Genomic DNA, 23,052 nt, shown 5'->3' on the forward strand with positions numbered 1-23,052 from the left:
AATGGTAAAAGATACTACGAGCTTGAGAATGTGTCACAAAAAGATATTTTACACAACAAAAGTTTTTATACATACAGAACATTTACACATAAGAAGTTTCTGGAATAGTAGACATTAGGATTTAACAACTCATGGAAGAATGGCAAAGTTTTTAAATCCCCAAAGAGCCATTCAAACACTTTCCATCATACTTCTCGACCTTTCCACCAAGACTTTCTTCAAATGTACTCTGGCCACAGGGTTTGCTTCAAGGTTTTTTGGTTGGTTGGTTTTTAGTAAGTATTACTCCAGTCAGCCCACTAGCCAGCCAGTATGTATTATGCATTAAAGCCAGAGCTGGGCATGGAAAGTTCTGAGACTAAGAACTTTCACAGCAAGTTACTGGCTTCCTCAGCAGCATACGACAGATGGACTGGATGATAGCTAAGATCATTTCTACTTAACTTATTTTGTTTTGATTTTGAATAATTTCACACAACTATAAAATTTTACAACATATCAAGTGAAGGCAGGCAGCAATGAAAAAATAAAATTTCAAAGTCGTTCTATAAGTGGAGAATTCTTGATCCCTGGGTTTTAGTATTTGAAGTTCTGAAAACTTAAACATACATCTTCAGATCTTATTTGATTTCCTAGAGATGTTTTTCTCTTACTCTCATTTGCAGATCACCTGAGTTCTTTGCTTTTCCATTTTCCTACTTGTCTCTCAAAGTAAAAGTGAGAGAGAGAAGAATCATACAGATTACACTAAACTATATAATAAATAATCAAAACATACTTCTTTTCCAGACCCAAGTCCCCAGACCTAAGTCAGGTTCCACAGTATCGTGTAGCATATTTAAACGCAGAGAAAAGCTCTCCTCCCTTAGTGAAGCAGAGACCCAACATGTCCACTCCCACCAACTGAGGAAGAGACTATGGTCACATTGTCCTTGTTCCTTCAGAACTCACTCCCACTTGGCTCTGACCCTCAGCTAAGCAGTGTACATTTTCAGTGGAAAATGTTCCTAGACTCCAAAGCACCCATATGTAGCTTCTTCAGGCAAAATGATATCTCTCACACACACACACACACCCCCCTTGCATTTAGAACCAAAGTAAAATACCAGAAATTTGTACGTGTCATGGTTCTAAACCACGTAGTAGTAGGGACTGCTACCGTATGAACTACAAATCATGCAATGCCGTAATTTATCTTTTCTAGAAAGAGTGGCACTCTCCAAAGAGAAAGGCTATTCTAACAGGCTATTGTTCCCAATCTCCACAGCAGCCTAACTTCAGCAGGGTAGTAATTCTAAAACTCCTGAAAGGAACAAAACACAACTGCTCCCAAATCTCGCTGAGATTTGGCAAAGCTGGGAAGAGGCTTTCAGAGTTTCTGAGATATTCTAAAATAGCTTCATATCCTTTTGGGAATCATCTATGTAATTGGTTCCACCTCCAAATGTATTCCTGGAATTGTGAGTTCTCATCACAGAGATTTTTATCCAAGGCAATTGTCACAAAGAGTTGTTAACTCATGGCTTACTTCGTGATGGATACTCTCACTTAGACTTTTAAGAGATTTATGGAATACTCCAAAATTGCCTGCTATTAGATACAGAGGAAGAACAAAAATAATCTGGACCTCATTTTCACTTTGATAAAACGTTTTTTCTAGTAAACTTATTCAGGCAATTAAAATCAATTCCAATTTCTATTTCCCGGGCCTTTATATTCTTTGCCCTAAAGAAAAAGAAGGGAATTAAGTGAACAAAACCTGAATTTTAAATCAGAATTCAAATTGCCTGGGGCGACTTCATACGTAAGTAAATAAATAGGTGAGACATAAACTAATAAATAGTTCACATATACATAAAAGATGTTTTTATAAAGCACTGACCTACCTTTAACCCGGCCTTTCAGTTAGGACTGCATTTTATGGAAAAATCCACACATAAAGCACCTTCCTCCTAGTCCTTCAGAGCTCTTATGAAGAGCAGAACTTTCTCAACAGGAAGCCAAGGCACACAGAGGTGGGGTCATTTTCCTCAGTGACACCAGAACCCCAGATTCCTGGCATTCCCCAGCCATAAGTTCAAGGCTCACATCATTGTACACTGCATGCTTTCCACGCAAAGTCGGTCTGTGTAGTGAATTTAACATGACACTTTTTTTTTTTTTTTTTTTTTTTTTTGCAGTTTGGTCAGTGACGCGAAAGAAAATAAAATTCGACATGACCAACTGTAGTGCCATCCTCATGAAAGACTACCCTTCCACTCCATACTGACTTCCATGTATTCTAAAACATGAGCTGGCTTGCTAGAAAAGCCCAGGCATCTGACTTTCCAAATACATAAATCTAAATGCAACAAGTCACCTGAAGCACATATTTAAATCATTTCACTGTGACACACTTAATGTTGAGAAAAAGAACAAGGCTCCAGTGAAAAATAAATTTGCTCATAAACGCAGACTAATTTAGTATTTAATATCTACTCTGACAAAGATATCTATCTTTTACTAAGAGCTCTGAAACCCTTGACATATTCTTTGCCTCACTCCCACACTGAACCACAAAGTAATTATGAAGCACCTGAGTGGTGATGTGGGCTCTGATCCAAGCTTCCTATATGATGACACTTTTCCAGATAGCACCTGAGGTTGTCAGGTGTTTCTTACATTTGTAAATACTCAAGTCCATTACGTAAGGCTGCTAATTTCAGAAAGCCAAGCCCATTTGGTTCGAAAGCACACGTCTTTTTCTTCTGGTGGAAACTCTTCCATGTGTCTGGGAAGTGAGTTATAATGTTCAGTACTGAAGAGAAGCTACAGTTGTTGGCAATGGTGAACAAAGGACAAGTTACCAAGTTCAGCTCAACAGAGTGAAACAAAATAAAGATCCCCCTGAGGACCGAGAACCATGAAATCCAGTGGTTTTAAGTAACCATCTTTTAGATATATGTATACTATTCAGTGAGGGGAAAATGAGAATCCCAGGCTTAAGGCACTATGAAAACTGCAGGATGCTTTCTTGCAGGATTTGGTTCAATTAACTGCAAGATGAAAAAGTATTTCTGAGCTACATGGTCAAGCAGTCATTTGGACCTTGGGTTCAGAAATAAGTGGGAAATGCATGAACTACTGAATTCCACATGCCAAGTAGGCTTTTCTCCGGATGGCTGAAATCTTCAAAAGTTAACACTCTAATGTGTTACTGCTGCATCTTGAATTTCCCTACTGTGACCAGAAAAACAACTATTCAATGCATTGTTTCTCATTATACCATGGAGCTATAGCAACCACTCATCCTGTCTCAACATCTGTTTTTCCCTTTTGGAGGGCCATTCCACTTGAGAAAAAGAACAGCTAATTTTACTTGGTGGCCCCTAAAATGCACACGTCTAGCATAGCATGCAGTGTTTACAGCTTCTAAGCATTAATTAATCATAAATTTTTGGACAGCAGTGATTCTATTTTATGGACGGAAATACTGCATAAACATCTACATTCAAAGTCTGGTTTTGCTACTTGGGGCAGATCACTCACACATAAAAATAAAGCTGAAAAAAAAAAAAAGGAAGCTAATTTATAAGGGCACCAGTGAGTCTGTGAACGTGGTAAGAAATGTAAAGAGGATCCTAGAACAATAGTTCTTAAGTTTTCTGATCCTAGGACCCCTTTATATTTTAAGAAATTATTGAAGACTCCAAAGAGCTTATCTTAGAAAATTCTAGAAAACACAAAAATATACACACACATTTCCATAGTCAACCAGTGGTCTCTAGGAAACTCCAGTATACACATGTGAGAAAATGAGAGTAAAAGAGGTAAATGATATCTTAGTCCTATTATGAAAATTGTTTTGGCTTCACGGACCCCTTTATAGGGTCTCAGGAACCCCCAGGCAGCCTCAGATCACACTTTGAGAATCACTAGCCTAGAATACCTTAACATGTAAAAAGCAGGAAAGCTGTCAAAGCAGGTGAATCACATAAAAAAAATCAGGAGCCAACATAGAGGGGCTCCCACTAGTCAAAAGTGAGACGATTTTAGTATCAGTAAGAACTGGAATGGATTGAAACACTAATATTTTTGAACTCATGAATTATTTTCATGTTTTAAATTATTTATTTTGGTGGGGGGAGAAAGCATGAGCGGGGGAGGGGCAGAGAGAGAGAGGGAGAGAGAAAATCTCAAGCAGGCTCCATGCCATCAGCATGGAGCCAGACTAGGGCTCGACCCCACGAGCCATGAGGTCATGACCTCAGCTGAAACCAAGAGTCAGATGCTCAACTGACTGAGCCACCCTGGTGCTCCTGAATTCATGAATTCTCAATGAATCACACACTTCTCTTTCCTCTTCCCTTCTCTGTGTCTCTCTCTCAATGGTTACCTTTGGAGAATACTACTCATTAGTTGGCTAATGGAGCCAACTGTACCTCAGGATAACCAAATAGCTGATCAGCAGGAGTTTCTCATTATAGAAGTATCCTAGGTGGCAAATGAAGAAATGATTGAAATAAGACTTTGAAACCCATAATGAATTGATGGATTTAGGTGGAAATGATCACCCTTGACTGTGAACATATCAACATATCACACATACACACACACACACACACACACACGCGCACACACACAGGGAACTGATGTTAATTTAAGCGCCTCCTGATGGGAGTACATAACACACTTATTATAGTATTATTGACAAGATATGGAAACAGAATTCGATTCAGCCTCCAGGTGCACCTACCAGTTCGTAAGAAATAGAGTATCTAGAGGAATATGTTAAAGAGGGACTTTTAACATTTAACTCCATAGGATGTAATCGGCAAAATCCAGACTACGGGAAACTTTGCAGAGTAAATGCTCTCGTTTGGCAAAAAATAAATTGGAAGGAAAGACAGTGGAAGGTGAGCCTATAGATTAAAAGGAACTGAAGAGGCATGTCAACCAACAGAATGTATGGACCTTATTTGGATCCTTATACAAACTGAAAAGAAAAATAAGGAAAACAGATGAATGTGAACACTGACTCGATATTCCATATTCAATTATATCAGAGAAGTTCTTCAAGTATGATGATAGTATTGAAAGAAAAAAGAAAACAGTCCTTACTTTCAGAGATGTGTACAGAAATACTTACAAATGAAATAATAAAATGTCAGGGATCTGTTTCATAACAATCCAGGATCTGGAATTGGAGGTTGGGGTCTAGGCAAAGCAAGACCACAGACTGATCATTGTTGACATTGTAAGAAAGGCACATGGGGTCCATTATAATATTCTCTCTACTTCTGTGTATGTTTTACATGTTCCATACCAAAAAAATAAAAGTAGCCGCAGAAATGTCATCTTGTCTTCTCCAGCAATTCCGTGATATGCCCAACGGCAGGACTTGGGAGCTCTGTTTTCAAGCACCCAGAAGTCCAGAGCACTGGGTACGTATCCAGGGAGGTGCCAGCCAAAGATCTGTAAGATGACCTGGGACACGGTAGGGGTAGCCAGTTGTCTCTTGAACCAGTGACATCTTTCTGACAGAGCAGGAACCAAAACTGTATTTTCAGTATGATCATAACCCAAAGGGTTATTTTGATAATTTTTATTAAGAGTTGGCCATACTTCAACTACTGATATTTTACAGATTTACTATTACTACAGTGCCTTGTTCTATCGAATTTCCAATATTTATCAGTTAGCTCTGTAATTTATCTTACACAGGTAAATACCAGGGAAGTTTATATTCTGTTCCTAAGAAATATAAATAAAAACTTTACACAGAAAAAGGTATAAGAACTCTTCAAGAAAAGAAACTATATGAAAACAGTGAGGTTTTTTTTGTTTTTGTTTTCTTTTTCCCCCCTGGGTATAGGGACTATGGGAGTTTGCTTTTCTTTGCTCCTATTTCTTGGAATTGTCCAAAGTTTCTGTAGTTACTATATTATTTTAAATGTGGGAGAAAAACAAGAAACTTTATTTACATCACTCATAAATCAAAGCTCTATAGATAGCTATTTATAAATAATAGTATTTTATTTGTTATATTTCTATGACCCTTTCTGTGGCTGGGATAAAGGAAGAATATTATAATAATGAAGAAAATATTGAAAGCAGTTGAGGAATTTTCAAATCAAATTATGAAAGCAATATATAGAATACCATTTTTATGGGGTGCCTGAGTGGCTCAGTGGTAAGCGTCCGACTTCAGCTCAGGTCATGATCTTACAGTTTGTGGGTTCAAGCCCTACGTCGGGCTTTGTGTTGACAGCTCAGAGCCTGGAGCCTGCTTCAGATTCTGTGTCTTCCTCTCTCTCTCTCTGTTCCAACCCAGCTCATGCTCTGTCTGTCTGTTTCTCTCTCTCTCAAAAATAAATAAACATTAAAAAAAAGAATACCCTTTTTATATTTGGGTATATTCTTTTTAATTTTTTTAAATCTTTGTTTATTCTTTTTAATTTTTTTAAATCTTTGTTTATTTTTGAGAGAGAGACAGGGTGTGAGCAGGGGCGGGGGTGGGGGTGGGGTGGGTGGAGAGGGCCGGAGGAAAGAGAGAGGGAGTCACAGAATCCGAAACAGGCTCCAGGCTCCAAGCTGTCAGCACGGAGCCCAATGCAGGGCTTGAAGTCACAAACTGTGACATCATGACCAGAGCCGAAGTTGGACACTTAACCGACTGAGCCACCCAGGCACCCCAAGGGGGAGATATTCTTAATTTTTTCCTCTACAAAATAAAGGAAAACTGTTATTATTATTATTTTTTTTAATTTTTTTTCAACGTTTTTTATTTGTTTTTGGGACAGAGAGAGACAGAACATGAACGGGGGAGGGGCAGAGAGAGAGGGAGACACAGAATCGGAAACAGGCTCCAGGCTCCGAGCCATCAGCCCAGAGCCTGACGCGGGGCTCGAACTCACGGACCGCGAGATCGTGACCTGGCTGAAGTCGGACGTTTAACCGACTGCGCCACCCAGGCGCCCCAAAAACTGTTATTATTATTTTTTTTAAATCACAAGTGGAAAACCCAGCTCAAGGAGATCTCCTTAAGTTTCTTCTAAAACCTCAAGGGCAGGAAGGTGGAGGCAAACAGGGACGTCTGGGATCCTATGAGGGGTTTTGCCCCGATGCTCTGCCTATCACCCTGACCCTGTTCCCTTCCGCCAGCTCAGAAAGTTCAGTTTAATGCCAGGATTCTACACCTGTTAACACCATGTTAGCCAAAGAAAGACGTGTCCCACAAACAAAAATGGATTTTTTTTTTTTTAAGAGAAGTTCCACTCAAAGAGTCTTCAAGAAATAGGCAACAATTCAGCACCCTCTGCTAGCTTCAGCTATTTCACATGGAAAATAAGTGGAAGAATACGTGTAGCAGTGACTATTAAAAATTGAACAGGAGGGGCGCCTGGGTGGCTCAGTTGGTTGAGCTACCGACTTCGGCTCAGGTCATGATCTCACAGTTTGTGAGTTCGAGCCCCGCGTCAGGCTCTGTGCTGACAGCTCAGAGCCTGGAGCCTGCTTCTGATTCTGTGTCTCCCTCTCTCTCTCTGCCCCTCCCCCACTCATGCTCTGTCTCTGTCTGTCTCAGAAATAAACATTAAAAAAAAATTAAAAAAAAAAATTGAACATGAAAAAGGAAAGATGCCGGAAATTTGGCATGGATAGTGGTTATGTTTTCCACATGGGTCTAATTAATCTTGATTTAGACTACATGCTGCCTTTTGTTTTTTAACCTTGCTATTAAATAAACAAACAACAGGAAAAAGAAGCTGAACTGCCACTTCTCCTGTGCTTTATATGTAATTGTGGGAGGCTGTACTCAAAGTGAGGGAAAGTCAAAATGACCCAGTGTAGGGCAATGCAACCCTGTAGCTAAGAGTGTGAGCTTCGGACAGCATTGCCAAGGTTAAAAATCACTGATCTGCCATTTATTAGCTGTGTGACCTTGGACAAGCTGTTGAGCTTCTCTGTGCATGAGAAGGTTCTCACTTGCAAAATAAAGATGAGAGTGGAGAGTCACAGAGTTGTTGTAATAACTAAGATGAAAAATGGAAAATGGTTTGCATGGTACCTGTATCACATACATGCTCCACAAATGCTACCAACTATTGTTATTAGTACCTAATATACTTTTGTTCTGCTCTTCCCCCTTGTTTCACCAAGAAAAAAAGATGTCACAAACTTCTAATTCTTTAGCCTCATCAGTGAATACTGTGATCTGTACGAAATCTCTTCTATCTTCTCCAGAACAGAAATTAACTTTATCTCTAGGGAAAAACAAAAAACAAAAAACAAAAACAAAGATGGAATTAGGTTACTAACTTTTAGTTTGTGCCAATCATGAATGGTAGCGAAGTTCTAACTCCTAGAAACTGGAAAGAATCTGTATCTGAGGTCCTAGGCAATCCTCAGAATTAAGAAGAGTGACTTCCTGATCCTTCCAAAATTTGTGCGGGGATCTAGTTTCCAATGACACCAAATCTCTAATGGCTGTTTTGGGGAAAAAGACATTGAGACAATCCGTGCCAGTAATAAAGACTGGGAGAAATTCACATCATTCAAGAGAAAGGAACACAAGTCTTAAGAATACTTGTGCATCAGGGGCTCCTAGGTGGCTCAGTTGGTTAAGTGTCTAACATCTGCTCAGGTCGTGATCTCACGGTTCGTGAGTTCGAGCCCCACGTCAGGCTATGTAGGGGCAGTTCAGAGCCTGGAGCCTGCTTTGGATTCTGTGTCTCCCTCCTTCCCTCTCTCTTTCTCTTTCTCTCTGCTCCTTCCCCTCTTGTGCTCTGTCTCAAAAATAAATAAACTTAAAAAAAGAAAGAATACTTGCATGCCAAACACAATTTTTACTCTAAAGAACACGCTAAGCATGTTTGTACTAATCCCTGATAGTACAACTCTTGGGTTGTGAACTTACTTGACTAACAGGGCATGAAAAGGACAGCTGAAATCATAAAACAAACCTAGGAAGGCACAAAACTTAACAGAAAAACTTAATATATTCTCAGGTCTGAGGAGCAGGAAAGGAGAGGTGGAATGGGATTCACACATGCTTCAGGCTCTAAATACATGGGAATTGGTATGAGAGGTAAAAACAAAGTTATAAGCCTTACAATGAAGGAAAGAGTTTGGCGGATCAGGGAGATAAAGGAAATTTGAGGGGAGTGCTGTCCAGATGTACAGCGTGTAATGCTGAGTAAGCAGTAAAACATTTATTAGGAATACAAACACTCCCGTAATGGCATAATCAATGGTGTAGTCAATTAGATGTTGGGTATAAACTAGTATCTCTGGCTTTGCATAGTTGCGCCTGGGCTGAAATGCATGTAATGAGACAAATCTTTTACTCACCAGAATTCCTGGAAAATAACCAGTATTTATTTGGGTAGATGTTAGGTCCCTAGTGAGGGGTCCCTGTCCCACTGCTGCCCCAATGTGGGTAGAACTTTGATGTTTGAGTGAGAAAGAACACGAAGTAGGGCGAGAACCAGTAAAGCCGGTGAAAGATGTGGTGTGTCAAACGAACCGTGGGTCTTCAAGTCCCCAGTAAAGCCCCCCTTCATGGGACGAGATGGGCCGTGGAAGCCTGGGTGGAGAGGAGTGCTGTGTTGGGAATGCACGTGAGTGACACAGACAGCTCTTTAAGGACTCTGAAGTTTAGAGGCAGAGGGAGACAATGAGGAAGGAAGGCACAGGAACATGTGGAATTACCAGAAGGCTTTAGGTTGAGCCAAGTTTAACTAAAAAGTCTCCAAAGGGTAGGGAAAACCAGGTGATTCTTAGCTACCAAGATAAAAAGTTGATGGTATAAGAAAAGAATGCAAAGGTATTCAAAGATTGGGATTCCATGAGAATCTAAATATCATGGTCATTTGACTAAGGGTGGCCCTGGGCCGTAATGCATCCCAACGACTCACCGACTCACCGGGCTCTATGGGGGACACCAGAGAACAGGAAGACTTCCTGGTTGTTTCTCCCAGGGCTGAGATCAGCTCAGTAGGGGCAGGTAGCACAGTGGTTGAGATCTCCAAATGGAAAGCTGAAGTGCCTGGCTTTGAACCTCAGCTTGCCACCTAGAGTTCTAATTCAGTGCTTGTTCGGTCTGCTCAGTCATCCCTCTCTGAATTTGCCCTCCGTCCAAATGCTTTTGGTTGTGGGTCACTAAACAGCCTTCTCCCCGAGGAAGGCAATACAGGACTTCCCTGTGATGTACAGCACAATTATACACTGTGCCCATCTCAGGAATCTCAGAAAACCCATTGTTAACCCAATCTTTGTATGTACGCTCTTGTGTTCTATCGTCAGGGTGCTGTATTACCTCTTTATTTTCCCATCCTTCCTGCAGTGTACACAAATGGGACTCCCAGAAATTCTCGATCCATCTCAGACCTCGGCCACTGCCAGTGGCTTCTCACTGGCAGGCAGCTCAGCCTTACGCAGCTACTTAGTGAGTGCCTACCCCAGGCCCAGGCAGCAATGCACTGGAACCACAGACTTCCCACAAGACCCAGGGGCCTGTCTGAGCCCAGGCTCTTCTCTCTCTTTGCCAGATGCGTTCTCAAAGCAGTGACCTTTAATATTAAGGGTGGCTATAATTATCCCTAGCACCTCCCACCCCAAACCCTCCTGATTTTTCAAAGTAGTGACCCAGAATTTAATTTAAAAAGGACCAGATACAGAAGCCAAATATCAGAGAGGAGAAATGTGATAAAATATCAGGGGGTCAAACCTCTTTATTTTATGCTCTTCTGTGACATTAATACCCGGCATTAGGACACCCTCTGGACACTGTCCCTTTCTTCCTGTCTTTCCACACTCCTCCCTCAAGAGTGACTTTTTGGAGTCACACACCTTCGTGTGGGGGGAAATCCCAGTTCCAGAGCCCAGAGAGCTGCATCCTGGTCCCAATCTGCCAACATAAACAGTGTGGTTTAGGGACAGTCACCAAATGTCTCTAAGCCTCAGCTTCCCTCTATATAACGTTTTGGATGCTGAGCCCTATTTCCTGCCAGCTGTAATGCTCTAGGAGTCTAAGGTCCCCGTTTTATTCTTTGGCTGGTCTAAGTGTAGGGAACAACCATGATAATGAAAATGCTGACGTTCAATTCATGCAGAAGGTAAGTTCTTAATTTACAAACTTCTTCAGTGTGAGATCTTTCTGACCAGCTGCTTAGGCCCCATAAGAATAGCTACCATTACTGGCCTACTACACCGTTCTTAGCAGTTTGCAAATTCAACGGAGACTTCCTAAAGAATCTTAAGGAGGCCAAGGGCTCATTGGCTACAATTTAACCCAGCCCTCTTCTGCTCTGTCAAGCTTGAGAAGCAATGCTGGGTGAACTTACAGGTCTTCTCCCATTTTATCTGCTTTGTGATACCTCCTAAAGACGTACGCAAAAGCACAGGAGAAATTTATAAGCTACAAGAAGGCTCATCTGTAGAATGAACTACGGCTTTCAAAAAAAAAATGCTAAGAACAAAGCAGGTGGTTTAGTTATTTTGAGAGCAAGAAAAAATGATCAAGGCAGGGCCAAAACTATTGCTTGGGTAAAATAGTATAAAACAGCAGATGTCAAGGACATGCCATGCTTATCAGCAACTCTGTGTTCTCTTTAGTGGAGAAAAATGAAGCCATCCTTAAAGGCCCAGATGAGAGAACCCAAGTCTGAACTCCTGAATGCTCCAGGGATTAAAGGAACTTGCACACTATAAGCCTTGTGTTGGGTAAAGTGATTCTTGCCTTGGGAACTGTTTGAGGGAAAAAAGAATCAAGGTCTCTTACAACCTTAATCTATAAACCCATCGTAGAGCTAACTTACCAAATTATACAAACAAAGGAGGCAGAGCCAGGAAAGACCTAGCATCATGCTGGACTTTGTTTTGGTCTCATTGGGCAGGGAAAAATGGATGAGATGTAGAGAAAGGGGAAGAGAGGCATTGGGATGGGGCAGAGGAGGGGTGAATAAACAGGTCCTCGGGGAAGAACACGGAGAGACCTGCAGGGAGCAGAGTGAGTGGCTGGTTGGCATCAGAGCCCTCTAAGCTGCAAAACATTTCATTCTGTGGCTGATATTCTGAGCACGGAGGGACTTCTTCCACTATCTTTCCTCACCATCCTCAGCCTGAAAACATGGACACTAGTCCATTTGTCATTTACCTAATGTTTTCAGAATCCATAATGAATAGATGCTGTATCTGAAAGCCTGCATGCTTGAATTCTTTTTTTTTTTTTAAGAGATTATAGACTTGTGCATCTTGATTACTTGATGAAGATTTTTATCACAACCTTCGGGATGTTTTGAGATTATCCGATTTAGCATCTTATTATAAAACCCAAGTGCTGTTTTTGTCTTCCTTCCTTCCTTCCTTCCTTCTTTCCTTCCTTCCTTCCTTCCTTCCTTCCTTCCTTCCTTCTGTTGGTGAGCCTTTCAAACTCTTTTTCCCTCTTAAGTCTGAGGAATGTTGGCTCTGATGCCTTACCATTCAGAGAAGTATTTTTTGGGCTCTCAGATTACTGCTTATAAACTACAGACTGGTGGGCTTGCTCAGCTCTAGTTCCTGCCAAAGCACGACACACATTACCAACGACAACAGATGTCTCCAACATAGCTCCCTACTTACCCTCCCTGCAAAGCTCATCACAGTGGGAGCCACAGGGGACTCAGCTGAACGTGGCCTACTCCTGAAGATTTTGATTGCACCATAAGTCACTTTCAGAAGCAACATGACCATGTAAGGCAAAGGAGACCAAATCATTCCAGCAACTAAAGAAGATAGGAACTCAAGAGCTTTAAACGGTTTATGTTTTCTGTAGAAACACAAAGTGTTAAAAGACACATTTTTCCTGATAAAGTATCACTCGCAGGACATACTACCTACAGAGAGGTGGGCCCCAAATCATTAGATGTACTCTCCCAGCTGAATTCCCACTGAAACCAAAGGTTTTCATTAAGTAACAGCAAACCCAATTACCTCATCTGAACCTCGGCCGAAAGTCTGTCTCCCTTAATCCGGCAGTCAGCGTGGGTGACCTGAATATCCAAACCCATGGACGCCCTAGTCGCTATTCGCTCGACTGCCTCACCTCCAACGACCCTTTCCTCCACTCCACAGGAGCCAGCCACAGCTCAGTCAAACACCTCGCCCTTTGACTAAAATAGCCTCGACTTCAGTTCCCTCATTAAAATCCCCTTCACAGGGATCAACCATCAGGGTCTCCTCAGAAGTTCCGTTTCACCAGCCTTCTTACTCAGCTGCCTTTCCAAATGCCATCGTTCCCATAACACACTCTCCCTAAAATCCTTGCCATATGCTCAAAACCGACCTTGCTCACCCTTCCGCCAAACCCCAGCCTCAGAGGACACTCGGTGTAGTTGTGTCTGTGCCCACAACTGAGCGCCTGGGCATGGGAGAAAGGGCACATGGGCAGATGTGTCAGGTGGAGATGTCGCTCTGCACAAACACCAACTGCAAATGAGTTGTCTGCAATGCTGGGCGACCCTACCACCTTTCTCTCGCAGAACCACTCTCTCCTTGTCCTCAACTATTATTTCACTTTCAAACTGCAACCCCTTCTAACACTCCCCTCCACCCTTTTCTCAGATGACCTTGCCTCCTAACAGAGAAATGGAACCCATCACTCAGCAACTTCCTGATACGAGACCAACCTTCATCTCTCCCAGCCTTCAGCTTCTGCCCTCCTGTTGCATCCCGTTCCCTCCTCTCACCCAAGGTCAACCACTCCACTTGGGCTGTAGATCCCACCCTGTCCTACCTTCTCAAGTGCACACGCTCTGTTACCGCCGTTCTCTCCTGTTTATTCAGTCAACTACACCCTTTCAACCAAAGCCTTCCCATCAACACTTCAACATCTTCCGTTGTACTTTTAAAGCACTCCACCTCAACCGCTTGTGTCTCTAGACTAATGCCTTATTTCTTTACTTCCTTCACAGGAAAAATAAAAACTCTCCTCCTTGAGTACATCCCTTTTTCACATGCCATTCACTTTTCAAAAACCATTCCCATCTGGCTTGTCTCCAACTCTCCCTGCAAAAGCTCCAGTCTAGGCCAATAATGACCTCTGTTGCCTAATTCAAATGAGAATTTTTCATTCATCTTATCTGACATCTTGACAGTGTTTGGCAATGTTCATTACTCTCTCCCTGAAATGTTCCTTACCTTGGCCTTCACAACGAATGCTGTCATTCCCTTCTCTTCACAAGCTTTGTCCCCCTTTACCTGTTCTTTAGGGTTCAAGCTCCCCAAAGCTTGAACCTAGGCCCCCTTTTCTTTTCACCCTACATTAGTGATCAAAAGCCCAACTATCAATGAGGGTAAGCAAGTAATACAACGAAGTGAAGCAAAGTGGACTTTCACTTCCTTCTCAACTCATTGCAGTGCAAGCTGGATAACTGGCAACAGACCCTGGGCATCAGGGTAAGATGATAGCAGGGAGAGGTACAGACTGTAATAAAACATCTACCGGAACGACAATTAGCCAGAAGTACCGAGTTCTACATGAAAAGTGATTTTTAAATCTTGGCAACTGAATCAGTTAAAGATTTCTTTCTGGTGCAAATAAAAGAAATCCTGGTTACACCAAAAGGAGAATTTATTAACTAACTCTTTTAACTGAAAAGCCTAAAGGTGCAGCTGACACTGGCCTAGTTTCTCTATCTGTATTCCTGATCTTCTCTGTTGTTCCTATTCTCAGATAAGCTCTACCCTATGGTAGCAAAGCAGTTGTTAGACCTCCACACCAAATTCTGCCAGGTTTAAGCAGAAAGCAAGACAAATTCTCCTCCTGGAGCTCCCCCACAGTTTCCAAGTTCTCTCTGATTGGGCCAACTTGGATTACAAGGCCATTCTTGGACCAACCATATGGCTGAACTACTCTGGGAATGACTGGCCAGCCCTGGGTCACACACTTCATTGGGAGTCAGGGGTGGAACTTAATCTAAGGCACAAGATCTGCGATTGAAGGATATGAAATTTCTTAAAAGGAAATTAGGGCGCTGCTATCAAAAGAGAAAATATACTCTAGGCAGCCAAAAAACCATAAACATGCGACAGCAACTTGTTCAAATATTTTAAAAACACTGCACAGGCCAAATAAAGCAGGTTTGCTGGCTGAAGGTGGCTTGTCAACCTCCAGTTCCAATCCTCCTTTCTCCATTTGTTTCCTAGGTGATCTCATCCAAGATCGAGCCGGCATTTACCATCTCTATACCAAAAATGCCACATTTTTATCTCTGACTCATAAATTCAACTGCCTACTCACCATCTTCACTTGGATGCCTCAAACTCATTTCTAATGCAATTTGTCCAAAATGAAACTGATGACCCTCCACCCCTCTCCCACCCAAAGCTGATGTTCTTATTGCAGGGGGTGGGGGGTAAGGGGAGACAAGACCAACGTGACTGGGGTATTGTTCAAAAAGGGGAAAAAAAATCAGGAAGTCAAATGTAAGACTCCATTAAAATTCATTTTACTTCAAATATTCAAGAAAGGCATTTGATATCTTAATTCATCTAAATTCGCAATTTCCATTTTCTGTCTCTTCCCAATTTAAAGACACACAGAAATACAGTTTCACACCAAAGGGAGAAAGATCGTCAAGGGTTGTCCAAAGGTACTTTTGCTTGCTTGCTTGTTAGCACGGCTGTAATGTTCTAGCAAACATATTATCTGATTTGATCCTGACAACCCAGGAGGTTGGTAAGTCACGTTTCCATATTTCATCAAATAGGCAATCACTGATTTTAAGATGCAACATTATTTTATGCACCACTATATTAGAAAAACACCACAAATTAAGCTATAACCTATCATGCACAGTAAAACACATCTTGTTTTCAAATATATTAAAATGTAAAATAAGCAAAAATGTATCTTACAATCTTTGAGAAACACTATCATAAGCCTTACTTTTCAGATAAGGAACCAGAGGCTCTGAGACTTGCTCCAAATTATAATTAATAAGTTGAAGAATGGACTTGCACCCGGGGAGAGAGAGGGGGGGACAGTTTTATATCCCCTCCCCCTCCTCAGTCTTGTCCCTAGGTCTGAATGATCTATAGAGTTTCTTCTGAGGCCCCAAAAGTTCTTCTGATACAAAGCTGGTAAAGGAAAATCAGAACTGAGTCAACTCAGTAAGTGCTTTTACATTGACATAGGATTCCAAGACTGAGGATAATTTAGAACTTCTCTCTAGCTCTTAGACTGCCTGGGAAATACTGCTAACATAAATGGCAGTATATTCCAGGTGTATAAGAAAAAGATTACATTATTAATTTCCCCACTAATTCTGTGGGACTGGCACAGAAACTCACGGTTGACTATAAATTTTAAGTTTAATTCCCAAGACGATTTTCACTTGTGAAGTGATATTACTGGAAACCTAGTCAAGCTAAAACTCTCGCTCTTTATAAAGAAATATGTCTATTTAATGATTTGGTTACTTTGTTTCAAAAAACACCCATTTGGAAAGGTGCCAGGTTATACTTGATTACCGCATACACAATTGCAAAGCAAATGTGTAAGCCTAAGAGTTCTCATCAGTCTGTGCAAGAATTTTGATTGGAATACCCAACATTCACTAAAAAAAAAGAAAATTGTTGCAAAAGCCAAGGAATTTGGTGTGTGAGATCTAAATAAGATAGAATAGGCTGAACTGACGACCACGTTTATTTAAATGCTATTGTTTTTACATTGTGTATTCCCCACAGCACCTAGAACAGTGCCTTAAACACAAACTGCCTAATAAGTACACATGATGAGATATACAGTAAGAAATAGGATAGTCCCTCTGTTTTTGTAAATGTTCCTTCTTCCTAGGTCTGTTCAGGATCCGGAGGAGAAACAGTCCAGCAAATTCTTGGTGGTGTCTATTGTGAGTCTATCTTTGTGCCAAAGGCACATCAAATTTAATGCTGCAAGTCCTCAAGGAGCTGACAGTCTATTGAGGACAAACATAAGAGATATGCAGGTAGCAGATTATTTTTACCGATGCTCATAACTGAGCAATATACTAAAAGGTTTTAATATCATCCAAGCTGCACTAGATGTAGAATTAGGAGAGCTGGTGCTGTTAGTTGCTAGATATGACCTTGAACAAGTCAGTTCTCCGAATCTGCTTCCTTAGTTATTACCTACCCATCCCTCAGGGCTACTACAAAATAAATTAAGGCAGGGGAAAATCTTTTGCAAACCCTAAAGTGCTATATAAAGCATTATTAGGGTTACTAGTAAAATGTCCTATTGCCTAAAATATTGCAGTGATTTCTTTTTTGAGGTCCCTTAAAATGCAGGCAGAAGCCTCTTTCAAAAGTGCAAACCCAATCATTCATTCCCAGGTTTAAAGACTTCTCATTGCCAAAGGATAAATTCCCAACTGTTTGGCTTGGTAAATAAGGCTCTTCAAAAACCGGCTCCTTTGTAGCCCCATCTCTGGTTTTATCTTTCAGAGACCACAACAAGCCTACAATTGCTGTCTGATCACATCCTCTTCCACGCTGCTTTGCCTTTGCAATTTTGGTGGAGTTCCCGGATGTGATTATCATACCACATCCAGGAGTCCACAGACTGCTATTAAAGTACTTTTCACATTATCATGAAACTCTGACCTTCTCCAGGGCAGGGGTGGGAGGTGGCATATGTGTGCAATGCTTTTTCCTTCCCCATACCTCTTGCAAAGCTCAACCCATACCTCTTACTGCAGCTCAGTAAATAGTCCTTGTAACAGCAAGGGAGATCCTTGTTTGCATACCCCCCAAAAATGGTGCCAAGGAGAGAATCTCAAAAGATGGTTGTCAACAGAAAAAAGGCTTAGAGACCCTAATAAAAATACTACAGGTCCACAGCTCTGATCCAAATGCCCTAAGACCAGATGTGTTTTGGAATTCAAAAATTTTGACACTTTAGGAAGGTAAAATGTACCTTACGTTCTCAGTAGTGTGTAGGTCAGTACTCTATAGGCAAACACAGTAATACTCCTGCAGGGAAACTTACACATAACCACAGCTAAATGAGATAATGAATGAGCTAAATGAGATAAATGAATACACAGACTCATTCGTTCAAGTTAGATCTCACCACAAAATGGGTGATGAGAGCTTTCAGAGCCTTGTGGATTTTGGAATTAGAGAGAAGGGATAATGGATCCATGCCGCCTGATTTGTATACATAGCTCTTTCACATCCATTTTCTTCTTTACTCAGAAATCCATTATGGCAGGACTGACCTATATTCAGGAAACAAATAAAAGTGGCCCTACACCCAAACATCAGCAGACCGGCTATGAAATACTCTGAGAAGAAGGGGTTCAGAGGCACACCCCAATGGTCATCATCACTGACAAATGTAGCGGTTTCTTAATAACACAACAACAGCAAAAACAAAAGTTGCTAAATCCAGCACTGAAGGACCAGGTAGGAAAAGCAGTAGTACACAGGGCAGGAAATGAATACGTGAATGATTCTGTAAATAAATTAATATTGTCAGGCACTTTGATCACTGATTTCTAAATGGCTCTCCAACTGGAGGGACAGAAATGCACATATACAAACAATGGCGTTCATAAGCCAAAATCGAGCTGTCCCAGGTTGGTCCCAGACCAACCTGACTTGCTTCCATCTGGAAACAGAAACAGCAATGCATGCCACCTGCTCTCCAGGACTGCAGAAAGGAACAGAACAACACTTTTTGCAAATAAATATATGGGGAGAAATACCTGTATTTTTTTTTTTAATTTTTTTTCAACGTTTATTTTATTTTTGGGACAGAGAGAGACAGAGCATGAACGGGGGAGGGTCAGAGAGAGAGGGAGACACAGAATCGGCAACAGGCTCCAGGCTCTGAGCCATCAGCCCAGAGCTTGACGCGGGGCTTGAACTCACGGACCGCGAGATCGTGACCTGGCTGAAGTCGGACGCTTAACCGACTGCGCCACCCAGGCGCCCCTATGCCACCCAGGCGCCCCATGTATTTTTTTAAACAACCAGAAAGACTCTTCATGTAATGCCACATGTGAGAAACTTCCTTGAGAAGCAAATGCTGGCAGGAATAAAACTTTCCCTAAGAAATGGGGGAAATGCCTTCCTTTCTAAAAAGAAATACTACATAACAAGGAAGAGGAAGGAGGAAACGTAATCCCGTTTCCAATGACTGCTAACACCTGGAGACCCATTTGTATTCACCCATGAATCTAAAAGTGTTCATTTCTGGGAGAAATGCCTCAGCATTTCTAACAGGCACCTCTTCCTCCCATTACACACCAGAGGCCAATAATAACAGCAGTGGCCACCACTTACCCTACTGAGCCTTCACTGTGTACAAGGCAGGGCAATGAGTACTTAAAGTTTTTGTTGATCCTCATGTTAATAATAGATCCTACTTTATGGGGTTATCAACCCGTTCTACAAGTAAGGAACTAGATCCTTCAGGAAAGATCCCAGAGCTTTTAAGAAGAAAAGTCAAATGACTATGATGTCATCTCTTGCCAATTACTTGGTTTCTACTCTGATAAAAGTGGCACAGCTCATTCTCACACCTCACACTTCCATCCCCTACTAGACACCATTTCAGTAAGCATGTGGCAGAAACAACTCTCTTGTCCACACCTAAACCCCTTCCCACGTGCTTCAGCTAAAAATGCATTCCCTCTCTCTCTCCCCCTTTCCCTCCCTCCCTCCCTCTGTCGATCTCCCCCTTCTGAGAAGTTCTCCTTGAACGTGCCCCACTCACCCATCCATCCATCCATCCATCCACCTATCCAACCCCTTTAGGGCACGTGTCATATACCAGGCAATGAAGACACAGAATGTGTACGTCGCAGTCCTATCCCCATGCAAGCAAAGAATCATACCTGAGCATAAGTTATATATGGCACAGGAGCAGCACAGATCATTTCTGGCTCAGGTGCAAGTTCAGTGGTCACAGAAGGCTTCAAGGAGGTGGTAACTCTTCACTGGGTCTGAAGAATGATTGCAAAGATACAAGACAGACAACGAAGAGAAGGGCATTTTAAGGCCAAAAGAGTGGAAATGAATGATACTACCAGGGTGTTTCATGTCCTTCAGAACAGCGGCAATGACAACGGAGAGATAAGCTGGGGAAGGATGCAGCTGGTCACAGAGAAGCAAAGGTCAACAAGTCCCGGCCCCCAAAGTTTAGTCTTCTGTGCCTGTTTGCACAACCCAAGGCAGCACCTTGCCCTACAGTAAGGGGGAAAGGGAGGACATGGGGCAACTGAATGGGCAAAGGAAGCCAAGGTCCTCATCAATTCACCAGGTGGCTTGGCCACCTCTTCCCAACACCCCTCTTGGCATCCTTAGTTTTACCATACTCCTGTGGATTCTAAAAACTAGTCTCTTGCCTTTTTTGAGGCCAATATCTGCCAATTAATCTTGACTCTAAGACCTTGAGTTAAGGACAAGACACTCTCCATCCTGAGGGGCAGCTCTGAGGGCAGCACAGGAAAAAAACAAATGCTTGCTGAGCTGTGCAGGGGAACAGGAGAAATGATTTTAAACAGACAGCTTTTAAAGGGAAATAGCTAGATCATAGGTCACCAGTAACACAGAGCTTCAATATCCACCCAAACACCAGGGCACGATAAAAACTGACAGAGCTGTAGGGTTTGTATCATCTCCTCCTGGGCCTTGAAAGCAGTAATCCCCATGCTTTCTGAAATTGCTATAGCTTGTCTGACTCATTTGATTCACGGACTCCTATCATCTCTTCAAAAGAAAGAACAAAATCCTGTTGCTATAAAACCTGTTCTTTATTTTTAATTAAGGTGGACTTAAATGAACTGTTATGAGAATTTCCTGACACCTTATATGATAATTAGACACATCCTGATTTCCTGCACAAACTAGGAATAAAACAAACCACAAATCCAAAAATTCACCCCTTATAAAGACCAAGATGATAGAGAAAGGACGGTGTGTTTCCACACAAATGCAATTTCCTCCAAGTGGAAATCTGGGCAGACCAGACATAAAGTATTAGGACAATTCAAATTTATTTATTCATATATACAAACAATATTACCAATTCGATAAATATTATTTCTAGAGCTACACATTTTTATATTAATTTTAGAACAAAACAAAATCATTGCTTGGTTCTTCCCTTGTACTGGACCCATTAAAGTTTGAGTTACCACAAGGAAACAACCTCTAAGAAACTGACCTTAAATTGAAAGTTAGATTTCAAAATGAAGAATCTTAAAAATATTTTAAAGTCCTAGGGGCGCATGGGTGGCTCAGTTGGCTGAGCGTCCTACTTCGGCTCAGGTCATGATCTCACAGCTTGTGAATTCGAATCTCGTGTCGAGCTCTGTGCTGACAGCTTGGAGCCTGGAGCCTGCTTCAGATTCTGTGTCTCCCTCACTCTCTCACCCTAACCCACTCGCATTCTGTCTCTGTCTCTCTCAAAAATAAACAAACATTAAAAAAAATGAAAAAAATATTTTAAAGTCCCAGAGAATCACAATGAGCTGAGGAATCCAAAGACTGGAATTAAGAGTCCTGGGTTTACTATTGATTCACAGAACGGTACAGCCTCAGTTTCCTCATCTTTAAAATGGAGTACACTGAGAGATGAGAATGTGGAAGAGGGTTAAAAAAAGGGTTAATTAGACATCTAAGCCCTTTTCCTGAGTAAAAAAACTCAATGAATTTTGACATACAAAGAGTAGATCCTTTTTAGAAAGAGAAGAATTGCATTTCAACTAAAAGATCAAAGCTTTAGAACCAAAGAAAATAAAAATTGAAGACAATAAAAGTGCTTCAATCATTTAAGCACAAAAGTAAACTTCCATTTTTATGCAAATGTCAGCTTATAAAATAAAAATGACTAAGTGGTACAAAATATTTTTGAAAGATGCCTATACGGATCTCCCAATTTTTTGCTTAGTTTTGTATGTGCCAATGCACAGGACAAAGACAATGTGGCACGTGCTATGATTTCCCATCCTATCTAGTTATTTTTAATTTTTTTTAATGTTTGTTTATTTTTGAGAGAGAGACAGAGAGAGACAGAGCATGAGCAGGGGAGGGGCAGAGAGAGAGGGAGACACAGAATCTGAAGCAGGCTCCAGGCTCTGAGCTGTCAGCACAGAGCCTGACGCGGTGCTCGAACTCACCAACTGTCAGATCATGACCTGAGCGGAAGGTGGACGCTTAACTGACTGAGCCACCCAGGCGCCCCATCTAGTTATTTTAAGAGAGTAACATGTTTATCAACAGCATGTGTAGGACAACAGACCAGGACAGTAGAGTAGAAATACCGTAAGGTTACTCTTGGACCCCAAGAAAGAGCCTAAGAAATGCCCTGCTTCCAAATAAAGGACGGGAAGGATGATGGTTATTACGGAGATCCAAGAGAAAGTGGAGAGTGAAAAATACAGAATAAATACAGTGGTAAAGACAGAAGGAAATAAACTAGCATTCCAGAATGACTGATATGACAGATAAGAAACACAAAGAGGCTTGAAAATATAAAACCTATAAGACCACTGAGACAAATAAGAGACTATAGGCAAACTATAGGCAAACCAGTTTGAACAGGCTCACCAACACAGCGAAAGCATTCTATTCTGTGAGGAGAAAGCACTGTGGGAGCATTGCTCCCAATGACAAGCACCGCTCCAGAATTTCCTCTCTCCAGCCTTTGGGAAGGTTGGTGGGGAGAACCACCTTCTTACACATATGTACACTGAGGATCGAGATTAAGAAATCATTTGTCCTTGGGGCACCTGGGTGGCTCAGTCGGTTAAGCGTCAGACTCTCGGTTTTGACTTAGGTCATGATCTCACGGTTCATAGGTTGGAGCCCTGGCTCAGGCTCTACGCTGACAGTGTGGAGCCTGCTTGGGATTCATTCATTCATTCTCTCTCTCTCTCTCTCTCTCTCTCTCTCTCTCTCAAAATAAATAAATAAACTTAAAAAAAAAACAAACACATTTGTCCTCAGCACACTCTCTATCCTGGGGTTGTGACCTGCTTTGAGCATCCTAGAACCTGAAATCTAAAGCAATCTCAATAAAAAAGGAACTAGATCTATCCT

The 23,052-nt window shown here is 41.6% G+C and overlaps 1 protein-coding gene across 3 annotated transcripts in view; it reads right to left on the reverse strand.

Moving 5' to 3' along the window:
• STXBP6 (syntaxin binding protein 6) overlaps positions 1-23,052 on the reverse strand; it is a 254,042-nt gene that overhangs the window by 213,723 nt on the left and 17,267 nt on the right. The window contains exon 1 of one of the 3 annotated variants that reach the window (XM_040476832.1): positions 1,887-2,001. The exons of the other annotated variants lie outside the window; for them this stretch is intronic. The gene's annotated coding sequence lies outside the window, so the exon portion shown is untranslated. Of the gene's footprint in view, positions 1-1,886; positions 2,002-23,052 lie in introns of those variants that run through there. 3 annotated transcript variants of the gene reach the window in all.

Source organism: Herpailurus yagouaroundi, unplaced genomic scaffold (genome assembly GCF_014898765.1).
Source record: "Herpailurus yagouaroundi ecotype Mexico unplaced genomic scaffold, PumYag 141, whole genome shotgun sequence".
Lineage (NCBI taxonomy): Eukaryota > Metazoa > Chordata > Mammalia > Carnivora > Felidae > Herpailurus > Herpailurus yagouaroundi.